The sequence below is a fragment of the Enoplosus armatus genome, chromosome 20, assembly GCF_043641665.1.
Source record: "Enoplosus armatus isolate fEnoArm2 chromosome 20, fEnoArm2.hap1, whole genome shotgun sequence".
NCBI lineage: Eukaryota > Metazoa > Chordata > Actinopteri > Centrarchiformes > Enoplosidae > Enoplosus > Enoplosus armatus.
The window spans coordinates 17,119,820-17,142,213 of NC_092199.1; positions in this window are offsets into that span (position 1 = coordinate 17,119,820).

Below are 22,394 nucleotides of genomic sequence, written 5' to 3' on the forward strand. Positions count from 1 at the left end.
GGGAAATTGTACAAGAAGCTACCCTGTGGATTTTTTATAGTGCTATAGAGCAGTTTTGGTGGGTCCCCATTTTGTTTGTCTTGAGCACATACATTTACACAACAATATGTTCAAGAAGCAGGGAAGCCTCAACATACATTGCTGTCACTGATTATGTGAAGTTTGACGATGGCCCTATCAGCAATAACCCAACCGCACCCCTCAGACAAAAACACAAGCCTAGGTGGCCCCCCTTTAAACTAAAGGCAGGAAAAGCAAAAAAACAGCACATCTATATTTTTTATTATATTACATAGGAAACCATCAATGAAAAACAATCAATCTGGCTTAATAGTTGCAGCAGGGTATAATTAAAGACCTAATTTAAAAAAGCTACACAATTTATCATTTGATCTATAAAATGTCTAATGGTCCTGATTCCAAGTATACTCAATTAACACATTGAGAAGCTGGAGCCAGTGAATTTTTCCTTGATAAATGGCTTAAATGTTAAATCAGTTTAATTGCCGTCAACACATTTTCTCAAATGTATCATACATCACATCTTTTCTCCATATTACGCAGGTTTGGTCCACACTTAAACAAAATAGCTCGATAAAAAAAAGAAAAGTGTTCGTAGTGGAGAAAGGGAAAAAGAGCCATATCTAATGTTAATGGGAAAGCAACCTTTCCCACACTCCATGTCACTGTGAGGATGAGTGTGTCTGCAAAGGCCTGCGCATACACAAACAGAGCGACATATACAAATACACAGGGTCCAGCTTTCAAGTTCCACATACCACACAGCCAAGCTATAAATATCTTCCCATTTCCCCAGAGTAACAAAGCCTCAACAAAAATCCTCCAGACAGAAGTAAACAGGCAGAGACACAGGGAGCCAAAACAGCTTTAGATAAGCAGAGCATGCCTACAACCAGGGAAGGAGCTAGATTCATCTTGGATGCTCACCAACAAATCAAGGACGTTATACCAACATGCAAACACTTTTACTGACACCACCAAGACATGCTTTAACTACAGTATATCTGTTCCCAAACAGGCAACAAACAGTCTTGTGTTTAGCCCTCACTGAGGAGAATGTCTTCAGCTACAGATTGACAGAAACAAGCAAAAGACAACTTACACTTCTCTTCATCCCAAGGCAGATCCCTTCTCTCATCTTCAACACCATGACGGCCCTGCTCTGCTTCAATAAAATCTGTATTACTGCCGATGGGCTACAAGGGCAACATCTAACGACAGCTGTGCTACGTGAAGAGAATCGCTACATTTGAGAAACCACTTCTCGACATGTGAATGAGGTCCTAACTGAAGAGAGAGCCTGCTCATGTCTATAGTCAGGAGAGAGCCGGAGATGCTGCAAAACCTCACCCAAATTTCCCTCGTCACTGGGCTGCAGACAACAGAGCCCAGTGTTAGTGAACACCGCCAGCTGGACTTTAATTCCAAAAAACACTGAGTCTGGGCCGAGCCTCATTCGGTTCAACTCAGTTCAGCAGCTGGGACACTAAACAACAAAACCCCAACTACAGAGAGAAGGGGGGCTAAAAGAGGCATAGACATAGTGGTGGTGGGGGGGGGGTGACGAACAATGCCAACCTGGCCTGTATAACCCTGGTTCGGCGATTTTCCACTCTTGCCAGCTTAGCATATTTAGCTATTGGACATTGGACAGTATGGTTGAAATCACTACCACAATTTCACCATATTAATAGGAAACGACATTGGAATCAATCAAACATGGAGAGTAAGTCTTTAAAGTGAAAAATACTTATTTTAAAATCTACACTTTCAAAAGCTCCAGAACAGCTACTAAATGGACTGTGTGACTGTTTTTGTCACTTTGGAATATTTTTTCTGTCATAGTAAATGTATGCAAAATACATATCAAATCCTCAAATGGATGTCCTTTGCAATGAACTGTGTTCCACAGTTATGCGTTATGTCAGACAAAACTCTTCACATAATATTACAATTTGCTCGCAATGATTATTTTGAACAACTGCATTTTGTAAAACGTTTGCATGATACTGTGATCACAGCATTACAGTCTTAAAACAGGATGTAGTGTGTGGTGCTGTTGAATTGTATTGCATTATACAGAGAGGAAACTACCAGACTCCATGGAAGGCTCATGACAGTTATTGAAAAGAAAGGTGGCTATATTGGTCACTGAATATTTGTTGAAATGTCAGAAGTGTAAATTTGTAAATTTCGTGTTGTTTATTTGTTATTCCAACTCTAATAAATGAAAATAAACAAGTGAGATGGGAAATTTTTAGTTTTTCATTTAGTTGCATAATAATTGTGCACACTAAAAGTAGCCTAATAATTGTGCACACATAGATATTCTCCTGAGAAAGCCAAAACTCACTTTTCCTTTGTTAAATACTCAGGTTTGAGGTTCATTAACATTTTGGATTGACTAAGAGCACTGTATTTGTTGCTAATAATTGCCTAATAATTGTGCACACAGTGTATTGTTGCCTAATTTTCTGAACCACCAAGAGCTCCATTACAATTTATGGTTCTTCAAGCCGGATAGAGTCAACAATATGGCAACCAGTAGAGAGAAAACCAGTCTACCTGCTTCTCCATCCGTGTGCTCCGAACGTGTCATGCAGCACCCAAGACATCTAGATGATTATTTAGTTGACTATACAGGCCAACGTAGCATAGAACAGATGCACAGAGGAGAGAGAGCAGCTCAGTCCTGCTATCAGTACAACTTCCATGACACCCATGCAGAGCGTGCATGAAGCCACTGTACATCAAGCTTTGGAGTCGGCTCGGCAGACAGCGCAGCAACAGACTGAGACGGCCAAGAAGCAAACAGAGCTTTTGGAGTTCGTACTGCAGCACCATTCCCCTCAATCTTCAGCTCAGTCGTCAAGGAGGTCATCACTGCATCAGACACCGGTTCGTTAACTCCACCCAGACAGAGTAGGTGACCTGGAGTCTCCCCTTGCCCGTGCTCCTCAACATTCATCCTGAGTGTTTGGACGTGCTGAGGTACTGCAGTAAGCGTATTGCTTCCTTTTCTGGTTTCTGTGTCACTGGTAGCGTGGTGCTCTAAGCTCAAAAAAGTTAAATTCGTTTGTTATATATTTCATTACAGCGGCTAACCATCCGCAAACCACTTAAACGTAAACTAGTTCTGGTTAGCACTCATAGCTCTCTCCTTCTTTTATTGACTTTTTCGATAATCTCACAGTTGTTTACACACTATTCTGCCTGTTACATTAATTTACCAGCTAGCAATGGCTTCTCTCTCTCCTTCTCACTCTCCTGCTCTGTCCTGCTCGGTGTGTCAGATGTTTAGTTATTCCTCCACCTCCTTTAGTGATAGTGGTAAATGTAATAAATGTGGTTTATTTAGCGTGCTGGAGGCGAGGCTCAGCGAGTTGGAGGCGCAGTTCCGCACCATCGAGACAACTGTAGTCAGCCAGCCCCCAGCAGCCGGTGCGGACCGACTCAGTGTAGCTCCTGCTAGCTGTCCCCTGGCAGTTCCAGAGCAGCTGGGAAGCCAGGGAGGCTGGGTGACTGTCCAAAGGAAGCATAGCCCTAAGCAGAAGCCCACGGTTCACCACCAAACAATTCATGTTTCTAACGGGTTCTCCCCACTCAGCGCCACACCCACTGAGAATCAGATTCTGGTAATTGGCAGCTCCATAGTCAGAAATCTGATGTTAGCGACGCCAGCGACCATAGTGAAATGTATTCCTGGGTTAGATACAGTAAGATTGTTATTCACGTCGGTGGTAATGACTCCCGATTACGCCAATCGGAGGATACAAAAATTAACATTGAGTCGGTGTGTACATTTGCAAAAACTATGTATGTATGTAACTATGTAAACAAGTTAATATCAGATAATCATATTGATTTATTCTGTCTGACAGAAACCTGGATGTGTCATGAAGAACATGTTAGCCTGAATTAATCCACTCCACCCAATCATAGTAATACTCACATTCCTTGAGGCAGCGGCCAAGGAGGTGGAGTTTCAGCCATCTTTTTTTAGATTATTTTTCTGGGCATTTTGCCTTTAATTGACAGCGACAGAGAGGAAAGGTGGGAGAGAAAGAGGGGGTGACATGCAGCAAAGGACCCCGGGCCAGGATCGAACGCTGCATCAAGGACTCGGCCTTTGTACATGGGATGCCCCCTCTACCAAGTGAGCTACAGGGCGCCCCATTGCAGCTATCTTTGACTCAAGCCTGTTGATCAACTCTAGACCTAAACTGGATTATAACTCATTGGAAAGCCTTGTTCTGAGTCTCTCACTCCCAACCTGGAAAACAAATGAAGGCAGTTTTATTCATTATAGTGTACGGCGCTCCTGGTCCGTACTCTGAATTTTTTTTATCAGGTTTAGTCCTTGCACAGACAAAGTAATTACTGTAGGTGATTTCAATATTCATGTGGACGTTGATAAGGATAGCCTTGGAACTGCGTTTATCTCATTATTGGATTCAATTGGCTTCTGTCAGAGTGTACATAAACCCACCCACTGTGAATGTCAATTTTGTCAATTGTGAGAACGATCCAAGGGGAACTGAAGGTAAAGATCAGGGAGGCTAAGGAGAAGTACAGGAGGAAGCTGGAGTGGAAACTCCAGCAGAACAACATCAGAGAGGTCTGGAGTGGAATGAGGACCATCACTGGTTTCAGGCCAACCAACAACAGAGGAGTTGAAGGCAGTGTGGACCGGGCCAATGAACTGAATCTGTTTTTCAACAGATTTTACACTAATGCAGAAAAATTTGTCTTTGCATTTGTTACGTCTAGGCTGGATCATTGCAATTCCTTATTATCAGGCTGTCCCAATAAGTCCCTGAAGACTCTCCAGTTGATCCAGAATGCTGCGGCACATGTACTGACAGGAGCCAGGAAAAGAGATCATATTTCTCCAGTATTAGCTTCTCTGCACTGGCTCCCTGTAAAATCCAGAATAGAGTTTAAAATCCTTCTTCTCACTTACAAAGCTCTTACTAGTCAGGCACAAATATATCTTAAAGAGCTCATAGTACCCTATTACCCCACTAGAGCACTGCGCTCCCAGAATGCAGGGTTGCTTGTGGTTTCTAGAGTCCCAAAAATCCGAACAGGAGCCAGAGCCTTCAGCTATCAAGCTCCTCTCCTGTGGAATCAGCTCCCAGTTCAGGTCCAGGAGGCAGACACACTCTCTACTTTTAAGAGTGGGCTTAAAACTTTGCATTTCCTGACTTCACCAAGGAGGATAGAGCTCAATATGTAGAGCTACACCGCTCCTTCAGCACCCTCCTGCATCCTACTCAGTCTGAGCATTACAAGTATGCCATCTTGCTGAAGCATGTCAAGATACTGCATGCCCATCGCCTAGTGTGAGCTCGCGCAGAGTCTAGAATGCGCTACTCTGAAGCACTGAAGGCACTGGATGAACGCTACGGATGCCCATATCAGTTTGCGCTGAAGGAGATAGAGGACGTAGAACGCCTACCTCCCACCCGAGACCATAGGGCTCTTGACAAATTCGCAATCAGAGTGCAGTCGCTAGTCGGGATGCTGCAGTCTCTCCAAGGTGAAGGCCATGAGGAACTTCACTGTGGCTCTAATGTGGAGCACCTCCTCAGTAGGATCCCCAAGCACCAACAAGAGAGGTTCCGTCGCCAGTACAGGAAGGACCCGGACAAGATAAAGTTGTCGCTCATTGACTTGTCAGAGTGGCTAAAGGCAGAAGTCAGATGCTTGGACATCAAGCCCTCCCTTCAAGCACATAGTGAGAAGGACAAGAAGGACTCCAAGCAGCAAAGGTCCAAAGTGAAGGTCACTACTGTGATGCATGGGACAGGCTGCTCCAAAGATCCTCCATCTGACATATCATCCAAAGCAGCTCCCTTTTCCCAGACTGAAGTTAAGGGTAAGATATACTGCCACTACTGTGAGTCAGAACACTACGTCAGCCAATGTGAGAGCTTCGCTAAGCTGACCAAAGGGGAGACAGTGGACTTGATCAAAGCAAAGAGAAGGTGCTGGAGATGCGGCTATTCTCACCAAGCCTCCGCCTGTGACTTGAAAAAGCCGTGCCGCCTTTGTAAGTCCAAACACCTCTCCTCTGTCCTGCACGAGCTGTTTAGTCAAGTTGAACGGCTGTGGCAGTTGGACAAGCTGCCTTTCCAGAGAGGTTAGTGACCAGATCCAGACAGGACAAGTACTCAGTGGACCTATTGGAGGCCAAAATCCTTTGTGTAGAGGTAAATGGAGTGCATCGGAATGCACCCTCCTGCGAGTCTAAACTATGCCCAAGCTGCAAGTTCCAAGGTAAGTTGTGATGAAGAACCTGCAGAACACAGAGAAGAGGTTAGTTCAAGACCCACAGCATGCATCTACCTATAAGGAGGAGATCAAGAAACTGGAGAATGCCGGGTATGTCACCAAGATTGACTCCTGTGAAGCTGACACATCGGAAGAGTCGTGGTTCCTGCAGGTCAGGCACAATGGCAAAGACCAGACTGTGTTCAACTGCAGTTTCCAGATCAGCGGTCAAAGTCTGAACAATTACCTCCTCCCTGGCCCGGCCTTAGGACCCTCACTCTTGGAGTCCTCCTGTGCTTCAGAGAGCATCGAGTTGCGATAAGTGGAGACATTAAAGGCATGTTTCACCAGGTTCCCTGTTGCAGTCCCTGCTGCACGATTTTCACTCTCCAGAAACACGTCACTGACGAACCAGGAGAAGCCATCCGCCACAGTGCAGAACAGTGTTTCTATGTTGATAACTGTCTGCATAGTCTGCCCACCGAAGAAGAAGCAAGTAGTCTTGTGACGAAGTTGAGAGCCCTCCTAGCCACAGGCTGCTTTGAGGTCAGCCAGTGGGCCAATAATCAGCTGGAGGTGACCCGCAACTTGCTCATGGAGGCTAAATCTGACAGCAATGAAAGATGGGTTTCCCAGACTCACAGGGAAGCTCAAGAGATGAAGCTAGGCCTCAGTTGGCACTACAGTCTGTTGTACCAGCACTGTTTAACCCTAACCCTACCATGCAAGCCAGTATGACCCCCTAGGTCATAACCTACCCTTCACAACAAGGCTGTGGGCCAAAGCCCGCGACCTCCTGCAAGCCTGGACCATATGGGAAGAAGAGCTCATCCTTCAGTTGAGAGAGACAGTGCTGTGGTCTGACTCCACCACTGTACGTACCTGGATACAGTCTGAGTCCTGCAGGTGCAAGGTGTTTGTCGGGACCCGTGTATCGGAAATCCAACGGCTGATGGACCACCGGTCATGGAGGTATGTGGACACACAGAATAACCCTACAGATGCCATCACCAGAGGGATGACACTGTCCAATCTAGCCAAGCCAAACCAGTTCAGTCACGGTCCTGTCTTCCTTCAGCAACGACAGGACGATTGGCCATCCTCACCTTCAGTCGCAGAGGTTCCGGGCGAAACTGAATTGAAGAAGTTTGTGTTCTGTGGCCTCATGTCTGCTCCAGAGACCCCAGCAGCTGAAGACTACTCAACCTTCAAAGATCTCCTTGAGGCAAAAAGTAGGTTAATGCATGGGAGGCCTCCCAATCAAGCGCCCTCAGTGCAGATGATTACGCAGACGCAGAACTCCAAATCTGGAAAGGTATCCAGAAGAAATCAAGTGCCTACAGACAGGGAAAGCAGTTCCATCCAGCAGTCGGCTTCTGACACTTGCCCCAGAGTACAAGGTCTCCAAAGGCCTTGTCCATGTAGGCGGTAGGTTGCACCCTTCTACCAGCCTGGAAGAAGATGTTGTGCACCCGATTGTGCAACAACCCAAGCATCCCATCACTAAGCTTATCAAACGACAATATGACAACAAGTTACTCCATCCTGGAGCCGAGAGGGTCTTTGCGGAACTCCGACACAATTTCTGGATTCTCCAGGGCCACAAAGCTGTGCATTGCCATCAGAGATCTTGCCCAAATTGCCAGAAATGGAGAGCGAAGCCTACTATCCCCAAGATGGTAGATCTACCCCCTTGCTGTCTCCGTCTTATGAAGCCTCCGTTCTACTCAACAGGAGTGGATTGCTTCGGCCAGTTCCAAGTCAAGCGAGGTCGGGGTACAGAGAAGAGATGGGGGATAGTTTTTAAGTGCATGACTTCCAGGTGCGTCCACCTAGATGTCCTGCATAACATGGATACAGACTCGTTCCTTATGTCACTCAGACGGTTTGTGGCTCGGCGAGGAACCCCCTTTGAGCTTCTCTCTGACTGGGGTACCAACTTCGACGGAGGGGAGTCTGAGCTCCAAGCAAGTTTCCAGGCCATGAGTAAAGAGTTGCAGACCCAGCTGGCCAAGTGCCAGATCCGCTTCCAGTTCAACCCATCAAACGCGCCTCACTTTGGTGGGACATGGGAGCGGGAAGTCACGTCCGTCAAGGCTGCACTCCATGTTACCCTGGGAGCACAGACGGTGAGTGAAGAAGTCTTGAGGACAGTTCTGAATGAGGTAGAGGGAATCCTCAATTCCAAGCCGCTGGGCTATGTGTCAACCGATGTAGCTGATGTAGACACAGTAACCCACAACTATCTCCTCATGGGGCGGCCTGACTCTTCACTCCCTCAAGTGGTGTACCCTGCATCCGAGATCCTTAGTCGGAGAAGATGGCTGCACAGTCAGGTGTTGGCTGACCAGTTCTGGACTCTGCGAAACTACTTACCTTCCTTGCAGTCGAGGCAGAAATGGCTGAGGGACACTGAGAACCCCACCGTTGACACGGTGGTGATGGCGATCGACCAGAGGCTACCTCGAGCGCTGTGGCCCGTGGGACCTGTCATGAAGATCATCAGGAGTACTGACAGGAAGGTTAGGAGTGCTGAGGTGCAGGTAGACGAGAGGATCTACACCAGACCAGTGGCCAAGCTCATTGAGCTGCCGGCCATCCCAGAGGTCACCCCTACTACAGCCCCCACAGACAATTAAGCTTTTCCATGAGCTAATTCACACTGTGAATTAGGGGGCAGCTGTTCAAAAGGCTCAAGTATTGTGAGGCTAAGCAACGGCCCTTTTTGCATGTTACAGCTCCGCTGGTTCATAGAGAACAGCGGTCAGTTAAGTTTCGTTTTCCAACAGTGGTAAGTTTCGACCAGATTCCCTCAGTTTGTGTGCATCCATGACCACCATGCGTATTAAATTACTGTTGGCTATTTTACAGTAATGTTTACTTTTACCAGCTGTTTGTTAAACAATTTATCAGAGTGTTTATATCGAGTCGTAGTCTTCATCCATCTCTGTCTCGTATGTGTCGCGATTGGCATTCCTGTTGCAGTTTACAGCCTGTTGTACCAGCACTGTTTATTTTCTGTAATAGTAGAGAGTTGTAGGTCCATTTGTGATGATTAGGTTAGTTACAGAGATAGTATAGCTTAATATTGAATTCCATTATCTCTCCTTAGGACCATACATACTCACACGTGCACGTGAGGAATAGTATTTAGTAATAGTGCCTGTGCATCTGTATCTATAATTTCTGGTACAATAAAACCCTCAAAGACATCCCTGCCTCCCGTGTCCTGACTAGACATCCCATATTGTTGCCGAATTTTCTGAACCACCCTAACCCTAACCAGGAATTAAAAGTGATGCTGTATTTAGCATCACTTTTAATGCTGTAACACTTTTTCCTTTAGAGTTGGTCTTAGTTTGTTTGAAGCATACAGAGATTTACTGTTGTTGTATGTGCACACAGTTTTCCTTTGCAATGAGGGATAATTACTGCTCTCACTGTGAGTTCTACCTCCGAATAAAGTGGTTAAGATAACCTGACTAGACAGTTGGCTTGTTTAAAACCAGTCTGATTGTCTAACCCCCCCCCCCCACTCTCTCTCCCTCTCTCGCTCCTATTCATTAAAAGCATAAAATGCCACCAAAAATAATAATAATAATAATCACAAATAATAATGATCATCTAAATGTGTCTGTATCTCATCATGGTGTCCAGGTAAAACAATTTAAGTGCTATAGCAGCCTTTCTTCGAGTTCTTTGTGGTACGAAAAGCACCTAATTTAATTACAGTGCTAAACAGACAGTTTCTGACTCAATATGTACTACAATATACGACAATTTATTATTTAAGTGTGTAGCTGGTGCTTTTCGAACCTTTAAAGTGACAGTATTTCAAATTCCTCTTTTCACTGATAACAGCAACATTGCAGGTTCACAGGCATAGTGTAATTTCATGCCACATTCTGATTGGCTGATTGTAAACGTGGGTCGTAGAGGCAGTCTCATTGCAAAATTTGGTCCAAACTTTCGACAGATAGTCACATTGTGAATCACACAGTCAAGATTTACACATCTGCTCTTTCAGGAATTAAGTCTTTTTTCCCTTGAAGAGTACCACAAAAAAAGCATGAACCTAATGCTAGGAGGCTCTTGCAGCATAGCTAAGCACTTCCCTCAGGGTAGTGTAAATCCCAGGGGCCCTATCTGTTCAGTAAACAACTCTCCACCTCAGGGACATTTAGGTAACATAGGCAGACGCTGAACTAAGCAATCAAACTCACCTGCTTCTTATCCTGCTGCTCCATGGCAACCACAACCACTCAACATGCTCCGCTCCTCAACCAGCCAACGCCAGCTGGCAGAGCCCTAGTGAGGCTCTCGGACAGGTCACTCTCAGCTGCAAGCCTGTGGAAGCCCCAGATCAAGTGGGTCAGAATTGAACGGAGGAAGCTGGAGAAGGCAGGTGGGTGCAGCCTTGGTCCCCCACCTGGCAACACCTCCTGCCCCGCCTCCTCTGCCAGTGTGAAAGGAGGCACGCCCACACCTGCACGGACCAGCTGAGAGAAGCAGGGAACACTGTGGGATATGGGGTTGGAGGATTAATTGTTGCTCAGGCGCAGCACAGGGATCCTTCATGCAGAGGTCTGTGGATAAACAACAAATTACATGAATCAATTAAAAGGCAGGTCTATATTGATGTACTCTATTGCAATGTAGACCAGCTTTAACTCAGACATTGGTTGTTAAATATCCTCATGGTTGGCAGGTTGTAAAATTACCACGTCAGTTCAAGCTGCTTAGTTAAAATTAGTTTCAGTGCTGTCAAGTTGTATGGTGTTGAAGCTACAGCGAGAGCCCCTAGATGTTCTATTGAAAAGCCGACCAAGGCCCTGAATCTACTGACACCAGGCTCACCACTCACTCTGACCACATAAGCAGCTTCCTCTGGCACAAAAAACCCACTGAGTCAGCATTCTCCATTGGCAAAGGGTTGACAGTGCTCAGCCAAACAGAGGAGAAAAGAGCCAGACAGACTGAAGGGTGAGAGGGTGCACTGACTACAAATTAAGACTGTTTGAGTAAGATTAAACCCAGAAACAGTCCTATTGGAGGGTCAGACTATTCAAGTGTCCCAGTGAGCCCTAAAAGTGTGACAGTAAGCCAGAATGCATAATACAAGGACCTGGGCATGTCAATTTTAGTGACATGCTCAGTGTAGCTTCCAGCTTTGTGGCCTGTGTTTGTCACTCACCAATTTCCTAAATCTACTCCTGGCAGACAACAAATGTTTACTGCTACTACTAACCCTGTTTAGAACTGTCTTCTACTGCGTGGGTGAGATACAGTCCCAAATAGGTCTACTACCAGCTAAGTAAACTTAGCAAGCTAATCCTTGTCAGCCAAGACGTCACTGAAGTTAGCTTCTGATTTGCAGCTTCCGATTCGGCAGTTAGGGGGAAAGTCAAAGGAAACGTAACTTACATTGCTGAGCAACCAAGCCTGTTTTTTGCCCCTCTCACTGTTGTGAAAGCAACATTTTGGGTAAAGCCTTAAGAATGTCTGAAACCCACTTTCAAATTTATGAAACCTTTATTCTATTTTTGCAAATACAAAAAAGGATGATTTCACTGCTTTTTTCACATCTAGTCCACATTGGACCAGGTCCAGATCAAAAACTAATATTCTTAGACTGGTGACCAAACCTGGACTAGATTATCCCAAAAATATAGAGCTGGAAATGAGCAGAATAGGTCCCCTACCTATTATTATTAGCACCTATCTCTTTAAGGGCCCCCTGTAATAGCCCAACTTTTTCTGATTGGCCAACTTCCTGGAAGGACGGAGGGGCTGCACCATGGACTGTATATAAAGATGGATAACATGACAGCTCCCCAAAAGTGAAACCATAACTTCTCGATCGCCCCCCAGATTGACAGCTGTGATTGACTGTGGTGTGCTCGTGATTGGGTCGGGCGGGTGTATGGACCTCGATACCGTAGCTCCACTCCCCGATCTCTACTGCACAGAAATGGCTCCAAATGACATCACTAGCGCAAGATGGCAGCGGCCGTATCTGGGATATTTTGGCTTAGTTTTTGTACAGTGAGAGGTAGTGGAGACGTGTCATCCATCTTTATATACAGTCTATGGGCTGCACCCAGTGCCTCTGAGCACAGCCCACACCACCTCTTGCCAGTGAGCTCGATGGCATATGGCCGCTACAGTAACTTAGCTTGTAAAATAGCGATATGGGACACTGAATTTGATGAATTTACTGTTTATCAGACCACAGATGAGACAAGAATTTGGTTGGAAAAATGACAGATGTGTGTTTCTAGGGGCCAGGGCTCACTGATTACTGTATAAAATCACACAACTTGTACAACTTCATTCACTGATTTTGAAGGATGAGTATCGTTAAGATTTTAACGGTACTACTGCATTTACTGATATCGATCCAGTATTTTGACGGTACTCTTGAGCTGGCTAATGTTTTGTTTTGTTTTTTAAGCGAAATATATTTTTATAGCTATATTCATCTTTCTTGTCTCTCTACTCTCCTGTCAAATAAAGCAAAATGCCATTGGTATTTTTTGTTTTTGGCATTTCGCTTTATTTGACAGGGCAGTAGAGAGACAGGAAAGGCAGGGGAGAGAGAGGGGATGACATGAAGCAAAGAGCCCGGGCCTGACTTGAACCCGAGCCACTATGGTAAGGACTTGATAAGTGGTACGCGCTCTACTCTGTGAGCAGAATGGTTACTTTTAATCATTGACCCATGTTTGTATAATTCAGTTAACTCAGGAAGCTTCAACATTACAGGTTCATGTGGCGGCCATATCTGTATAACCATGGCGGCCCACATTGATCGAAGTTCAGTCTGTGCGCATTACTGGGTGACACGGTTTCTGCGTGGTGCCAGTAGGCTATGCTTAACCCTGGGGGGTAAATCTGCTCCCTCAGATGTAATCTGTCATTCTACCAGGGGGTGATAGTTGGGGTGCCACTATCGGAGATCTGTGTGGCAGCGTCCTGGACAGCACCTTGCACCTTCTCAAGGTTTTATTGCCTTAATATTGCTTCTGGGTCCACACTAGCAACAGCTATTCTACCATTGGTGGTCGCAGTTAACCAGTAGGTGGGTGTCTGTTTCCTCATGACACTGCTGGTATGAATCATCCACTTTGTATACTGCAAAGTTACGAAGGTAACTATGGTTCTGTGAATTCCTGATGACTGCCGGTCATACTGTGCTTTTTCTGTAGTGAAGGAAAGTAGGTTAGTTTCTTGATGGACAGATGGCTTTACTTGCTCAGTAATGGCTAACTACTGATAACTGTAGCTGTCCTTAGCTAGTTAGCTGTGCAGCTAGTGGTCCTATTAGCTAGCTGACTCTAACCATCTGACTCTTGGAGTCCGGGCCTGAAAACCTCCTCCTTCCAGCTGTCCAAAGCTCCTGTGCTAGCGGTGTGAACACCAACACTCCCCTGGTGATCCGAGCTAAGTGAGCAAACGGGAGCTACAGTTAGCAGCAGCATTTACTTTAAAGCTATCTGTCCATCAGGAAACTCAGTAAATCACAGAGAGTTGAGGCAGAGCAGAGGGAGGACATCAGAGGGAATACCAGAAAACATTTTCTCCATAAAATATGATCCAGTTTCACCAAAATCAGTGAATAAAGTTGTGTGTTTTTGTACAGTAATCAGTGAGGTAAACCAATCAGAAGAAAGTGGGCTTTTGTGAAGGGGGTCCTTAAAGACACAGGAGCTAAAATGGCTTTTTTCGCACACAGGGTGAACTCAGGAGCTGCATAAAGGACCGGTACAAGATAAATAAGGACTTTCCTGAACTGTGCATCGAGCAAAGCTGCTCTAATGGAATAATAATAATACAATAATAAGAATAAAAATATAGAGCTGGAAATGAGCACAATAGGTCCCCCTTTAACTGCAGACTTCAGCCTTGTTCAGACTTTCACTGTAATTGTTTTCCTCCCTATAGCCCTTGGACATTAAATTAGACTGGCAGTGTACAGATTGCCTTAAACTTCAATTATGTATTCTATTGTATATGATTAGCTGACGTCAGATGATACAACGTGAAAATGTCTCATCTAAGTTAATTTCATAATGTTCACACATTAAATAGAACAATAACTCTGAGAAGTGTGCTGTCACTGCCAACAAAACTATATACAGAACCTAACTGGCTAGCTACCTAACCCGTAAACTGGCTTTGAACCTTTTACCAATGTTAACTGTTACAGAAGGACAGCCCCGCTGAAGGCACTATTTCAATTAAAAATATTTTACAACATTTCAATTGCCCACTAATTATGTTGTTATTTATGGGAAATTAAAAGACAAGCACAACGTTAACGTTATTACCTCAAAGGTTGAAATGACAGCTCGTGTTGCCAGGTGTAACTTAACGTTAACGTTTTTTAGCTTGTATCCTTAAATGACAACAAATTGTAAGGCATGTTTGTTATAAATGGAATGTAACAGTGCTTACAGCACAGAGTATAAAATACTTTAAATCGGAGTTTATGTCATCGTCCTCTCCATACAGAGTGGCTGGCATCGCGGCTAACGTTTAGACGTCCCCTTCCCTTGATGTCAAAGGCAGATGCTAACAGCACAGACGCTTCGAACCAACTAATCACTTTTGCAATATTCGCTATAGTTATAGCAACACAGCCCGTCGATGTATGAGTATATGCAAACTCACCTTTCGTAATTTCCAGTCGTTGTTGATATGCTTATGAAATTGTGTTTTTCTCTCGAATACGAATGTACTTCTGAGCATTTACTGTACCGCAGCAGCCATGTTGGGGAGCGTTCTGCCTGGAAGAAGGTATGGTGTGTTGTAATTGGACAGCACTCGAGTACTCTGTCCTCTGATTGGCTGAAACCAGAGTGGGCGATGCTATGTTTTCCAAGATTGTTTACGGTTCTATTTTGAAATATGAAACCTCAAACCTCTAATGAGGAGTAGCTACCAATTCACAACGCTCAAAGTCATTGGAATATTGACTTACTTGAGTTACAATCATTTTTCTAGCAATAACTTAATAATAATATAACAGTACTAATACAATAGCTATAATTACAACTTGTTGTTTTACTATATACAAATATTTATGGGTAGAAACTGTCGAAGTAGGCGCTATGTTTCCAAAGCCTGCTGTTATTCATACAACATTTCATGAAGTTAACGTTTTAAAGTATACAGAATATTGCATTGTTAAACACAAACGAAAATCAAAAAATCACGTGATGATGATGTTCAGTATGTGACGAAATCGAAGACAACTGAATGCTTGTCAACTGTACCGTATTTCCTCTAATTGAACCTATTGTCCCATTCGACATGAATGCAGCACTACGGGGGGGGGGGGGGGGGGGGGGGGGACTGCAAGAGCGGAAATATAAAAACGTGAAAAATACCTGTAATTAACTTAATTTCAATTTAAAATGTTCAGAAATGATTCAACTTTTTAATTGCAGTGATGAACTATGTGGGAAAAAAGCTGCTTATAATGAGCTTTTAGAATATAATGCACTGCAAGATTAAACCATATAAATGGCCATATAAATATAAATACTACACTCACAGAGACAATAAGAACTTTCATTTACTTTACTTATTACTATTATTAAGTTTACACTTGTTACATGTTTCTGACGATACATTTGTACTTTTACTAAAATCTTGATTCCAGGACTTTTATTTGTAATGATGTACTTGACCTGACATTATTATATTGTTACTTTTAGTCAAGTAAAGGGTCTGAATACTTGTTCCACCACTGCTTATTTTTCGATAAAACTGCCAAAATCTGCAGGCAGGAAAGGCCAAAAGCATAAGTTAGTGTATGCTACACTGGCAGAAGTCAGTTTTTAACCAGCTTCTTTACTCTAACAGCAAGTTAAAATGTATGAGGGTAAAAGCCAAGTAAAACAAATGAAAGTAAACATTAACTTTTAAGTCTGTGTGTTTGACTGGGGCTGTTGACAAATGATAGTGGCACAACTCCAGAGATTAGAAGACTAGTGGACAAAGACAGGAAGCCCCAGGATGGTGCAAATAACTCTGCTGCCACAGTAATGCCATTGAGACTCACAATTTGATAACTTTTGAATACCTTTGACTCTTACATAAGATGCTTTGGATTAAACAAATCTACTTTAAACTGAGGAATGTGCCTTGCACTTGATTCTACAGACACACAAACACACACAGGCGATTGCTCTCCTTTAACCTTCAGGCTGGCTCCCTGCAGTCAGTACTGCATCAGAAGATGCTGAGGTCAGGTTGCTTGGTTTGTCTCCACAATGTAATTTCACTAGGTGTATAAATCAATACCTGTCAGCCCTGGCTGAACCTGCTTTCCAACATTCCAAAGATGACTGTTCCTCATAGCGGGGCTTTATTATGAGTCCTGGTGCGGAAGCCAATGAAAGATGGGGCCTGGCCCTCACTGAACAACACTGGTCCATTTTTAATTGGTGTGAAATATATTGTTATTTCTATATAATCTTGAAGCTCACTCTGTGTTCTTGAAAACAAAACATTAAAAGTGTACCATACAGACTTTAACCTAAAGTTAACCAAACGCAAACTGTCCCTACATCAGCACAGCAGCATTTATTGTGTGGTGTAAATATGGATTGATTATGACACATAAATTCGTGCCCTGACCACATTCACCCAAATAATATTTTTAAATGATAATAATAAAAAAATCAAGGACAAATTGAACATTTACACTACTTGAATTTGTGAGAGATTCCAAACCTGATTTAAAAATGTCACTTGACTTGATCTACTACAAGCAACATTTCATAATATGTGGATCATTATGTGTCTCTTAAAGGACAAGTTCACAGACAAAAAGTCGATCTTAAAACAATGTTCAGGTGTCCACATGAACATTGAAACAGGTTTTGCTTGCTATAATCATCATCCTACTGTTTCTTTGGTGATCTGCAGTGGAGGGATGTAACAAAAAGAGGGAATTTTGAAGTAAAAAGGCTGTGACTTTGGAAGTTATCCACTTGATTTGTCTAACTCAGATTGCTGAAACCTAATATTAGCTTTAGCTAAAGATTTGAACGCATGTTTGCGCAGAACGAGGACTGTGGATTTTGTCCCCCATCACTTTCATTGAAAGCACATTAGTAAGGGATCTCTTCAGTTCCACTCTGAGCTAATGGGCTTCAAGGTCTGCCTCAAGGGGAGACTGCAGTGTCCCTAAATGAGGCTTCGCCTTTGCACAATCTGCTTGTTCATTAAAGAATGGAACAAGCTCCTTGTCAATCTGAAAAAAAATGCTCAGATTCCAGTATTTTCTCCTGTGAAGTTAAAAAATGGTTGTTAAGTAACCAGTCTTTCAGCATTCATTTGACACTGACAACCTTTTTTTAAAACGTTGGATATGTATATAATGTTTTGATATTTGTATTCTGTTTTGTGTTTATTTGTATGAAATGTGTTATTGTGTGTGTGTGTGTGTGTGTGTGTGTGTGTGTGTGTGTGTGTGTTGCTCTGTGTTTTATTGTTTCCTGTCAGAATCAGAATCAGAAATACTTTATTGATCCCCGGGGGGAAATTGTCACCTGCCCAGGTACAACAGATGGAAATTAGCTAGTAGCTAAAATTGGTACAAAGTATGTTTTCTCTTTTTTGAGATTAATGTATTTTGTGAATGGTCCTTGATATAAATAAAGTGAAGAACCTAAACTAAACTAAACTATTGGCCAAGGGATTTCTGGAGCAAGGATACTTTCCATTGCGCCTTGCCCCAGCATTTACCACAGTGCTGGTATTTGGAGAGCATGCTTTGTCGACTGATTTATTGTTTGAATCTTTTGCTGCTGTATCTGAGTCAGTCTCATAGCCACTGCTATACAGGAAGACATTGGCAGTGAAGGCCAGGAAGAGTTAGAATTAGATTTACTGGAACGACTGGGATTGAAAATGGTTCCATCACGAGATGACCTTAAAGCAGTCCTCCTTCATGAAGCACACATATCATAAACAAGTCATATTTACAGCTTTACTTGCAAAAATCTGTGGATCATTTTGGAGTTACATACAGCTCCTACCCAGAGCTACACATGGAGAAGGAGAATGTAGTGACCAGTAACTAGAAAACTATGGATATTGGAATGTATTAAACTCTAATATTACAACTACTATTTTGAACCTCAGACATGTTCTGTGTCAGAATTGAAGAACCAATATGCTGTATATGTACTCAAAATTGCCCTTGTGTTTTTTTTATACCAGTAACTTCTGGGAGTCGTCGAGTTGATAGCCAAGTCGTTGAGAGTGTAACAAGCCATGCCACAGCCTCCAGAGAAGGTTTTACAGTCTGCCATGCAGCATTATTTGTTCAAATTGAAACACATTTTTTTATGTGAAACTATTGCAGTAAGTGATGTGCCTGACACAGAAACAATTACCATAAGATAAAAACTTCGTGGTTTGCATATACAGAATCCGCAAAAGTAATTTCTGAGCAATGCAAACAGACCATGAAGCTCAAAGGCTGTTACGTTTGCCGACTTCTGGTAATGTTATAGCAAATACAGTTGTCAGTCATGGACGGGTGTTTGATCATTTCATTCAGTATGACAGAAAAGAACACACTTTGCTGTAAACAATGATTGATTTTCCAGGGTGTCGTTCTTTCCATTAGACAAGAGCAGTAATGCCTGCCATGTTAATTAACTGTTGTATCCTTGGGCCCACAGCCCCTCAAACACTGATGTGTTAATGTTCAGTGCTACCCAGAGGTTGAAATGTTCCTGTTGTGGTGGTTTCAAGGGTGTGTAGCAGGCTGCTCATATTGCATCACTTGAGAGTTGACTAAGTAACAGCACTGCGTTCTGTGGTTAACTTTCAATTATTGTTCCAAAAAATTACTGATCTTCACACAATGACCCCATTTACCTCCAGTTCTATTCCAATTTATGAGCTAAAGAAATTGGTTGTGTCAATGAATGGGATTTGAGCGGCTGAAGCAAAAATCTGGAGCTTGGACTAGGGAAGTAAAAAAAAAAAAAGAAGAAACTATGAATAAAAATCTGAAAGTTATTTCCGTGACAATAACTACATGTTTTCTAAAAGAAAATCTCAGATATATCAGATACTATGATTTTTTTTAAAGTAGTGAAAATGTGATTCCTCCAGATGTGGGCTTAGCATTGGTCTCACCTGGCAGCCATACAGACTATACAAAGTTTCTCTGTAGATGAGGTGAGATGTATTTTCTGTATTGTACAAATGTTGGTCAGCATAGAGATACACCTTATTTTGGTCACTGCACTGTTTGCTATTTATTTTATCTTATTCTTTTACCTTTATATTTTTACATGCTTGTTGTCTGTCAGATTATATGTTATATGTTAAAAACAATTTAACACCATCAGACCACGGCAAATTCCGGCAAATGTATGTTATTTGGCAATAAACAGTTTCTGATTCTGATTCTGATGTGTGTGTGTTTCTTACCATCCATATAAGTGAGTGTTGTGTGGAGGGGTGCATCTGGGGAAATATAGGTTGTGTATTGCAGATCCTCCATCAAAGGTGGTGACAGGTTGTTGTCTCTAACAAACTGAGTTTGAATTACCTACACATGTAGAGATGACAGAGGGGGACATGTTTACATAGTTAAAATTTTAGTGGAGTTTAGTGAGGAGAATGTTATTATATTAGTTTAGAATTAAATGTTCAATTCAATTCAATTAAATTTTATTTATATAGTGCCAAATCACTACAAAAGTCATCTCATGACACTTTACAAATAGAGCAGATCTAGACCGACTCTTTATAATGTCATTACAGAGACCCAACAGTTCCCACCATGAGGAAGCACTTTGGCGACAGTGGCAAGGAAAAACTTCCTTTTAAGAGGCAGAAACCTCGAGCAGTACCAGACTCTAGGTGGGCGGTCATCTGCTTTGACCAGTTGGATTTGAGAGAGAGACATAGAGAGGGAGGGAGAAAGAGAGAGGGGGAGAGACAGATAGACAGGCAGAAAGAGACAGAGAGAGAGACAGACGTAGAGACACAGACAGACCGACAGACAGACAGACAGACAGGCAGACAGACAGACAGGCAGAGATGTATGGCAGCACTAGCAGTAGAAATAGCAGCTATAATTATAATAATAATAGAAATATGACTGATAATAGTAGTTACATCTGTAATAATAGCTGAGATTAATAATAGCAATAACAGCTTTAATAGTAACAGAACTACGACTAAACATAATAACTGTAGTAATGAGAGTCAGGCAGGCCCTTGGCAGCAGCACCCAGGCGTACCAGGACCACAATCCACAGGAACCTGCGAGACGAGAAAGCACAAAGAAACTCCGGGGAAGATATAAAGTTAGTAACATGCATTGGAGGGTGATGAATGTGTAAAGATGGAGAGGGAGAGGAGGAAAGCTCAGTGCATCATGGGAAGTCCCCCCAGCAGTCTAGGCCTACAGCAGCATAACTAGGGGCTAGGGGCTAACTAGGAGCCCTAACTATAAGCGTTATCAAAAAGCAAAGTTTTAAGCCTACTCTTAAAAGTAGAGAGTGTGTCTGCCTCCCGGACCCAAACTGGGAGCCGATTCCACAGGAGAGGAGCTTGATAGCTGAAGGCTCTGGCTCTTGTTCTGCTTTTGGAATCTCTAGGAACCACAAGCAACCCTGCATTCTGGGAGTGCAGTTCTCTAGTGGGGTAATAGGGTACTATGAACTATAAACTCCATTCTAAATTTTACAGGGAGCCACTGCAGCGAAGCTAATACAGGAGAAATATGATCTCTTTTCCTGGTTCCTGTCAGTACACGTGCTGCAGCACTCTGGATCAGCTGGAGAGTCCTCAGGGACTTATTGGGACAGCCTGATAATAAGGAATTGCAATAATCCAGCCTAGACATGACAAATGCATGGACAAATTTTTCTGCATCTGTTTGAGACAGGATCTTCCTGATTTTTGCAATGTTACGGAGGTGAAAGAAGGCAGTCCTTGAAGTTTGTTTTACATGGGAGTTAAAGGACATGTCCTGATCAAAGACAACTCCGAGATTCCTCACGGTGGCGCTGGAGGCCAGGGCAATGCCATCTAGGGTAACAATATCCTCAGATACTGTGTTTCTGAGGTGTTCAGGGCCAAGAACAATAATTTCTGTCTTGTCCGAGTTCAACATCAGATAATTACAGGTCATCCAGCTCTTTATGTCCTTAAGGCATGCTTGGAGCTTGGCTAACTGATGAGGTTCTTCTGGCTTGATCGATAAATATAGCTGGGTATCATCCGCATAGCAATGAAAATGTATGTGTGTGTTTTCTAATGATATCTCCTAAAGGAAGCATATATAAGGTGAATAGTATTGGTCCAAGCACAGAACCTTGTGGAACTCCATGACTCACTTTGGTGTACATGGAGGATTCATCGTTAACATGTACAAACTGAGATCGATCTGATGAATACGACTTAAACCAGCTTAGTGCGGTTCCTTTGATGCCAATTAAATGTTCCAGTCTCTGTAATAGGATATGATGGTCAATGGTGTTGAATGCAGCACTAAGGTCTAACCAAACAAGTATAGAGACAGCATAGAAGCATGGCCGCTTCTTGCTATATGCTTGCTATATTCTTGCTGCAATGGATAGGGGAGCTGTGTCTTGTGAGCAAAATACTTAACAAAATAGGAGCCCCCAAACAACATTTCGCATATGGCCCCCAAAAAGCTACAAACGGCCCTGCTTAGAAGAGACGGCTGCACAGAGAGTGCTCGGCCAATGTTCAAATACAATGTATTAACTTTCTGGCCATCTTGACAAATCAAAGTCAATCAGAATCAGAATTATTGATTGATTGAAGTCACCCGAAATAGCAATGAATGCATTCGGGGGTTGAGTCTATAGACGGGCTATGGCGGAGTGAATGATGTCACACGCCGCCGTCGGGTTGGCAGAGGGGGGGGTGTAAACAGTCACAACAATGGCATGTGAGAATTCCCTGGCCAAATAGTATGGCCTGAGTCCAACAGCCAACAGTTCAATGTCCGAGCAACAGACACGATCCTTGATGGTGATGTGGGAAGGATTGCACCACCGGTTGTTAACGAGAACGGCAAGCCC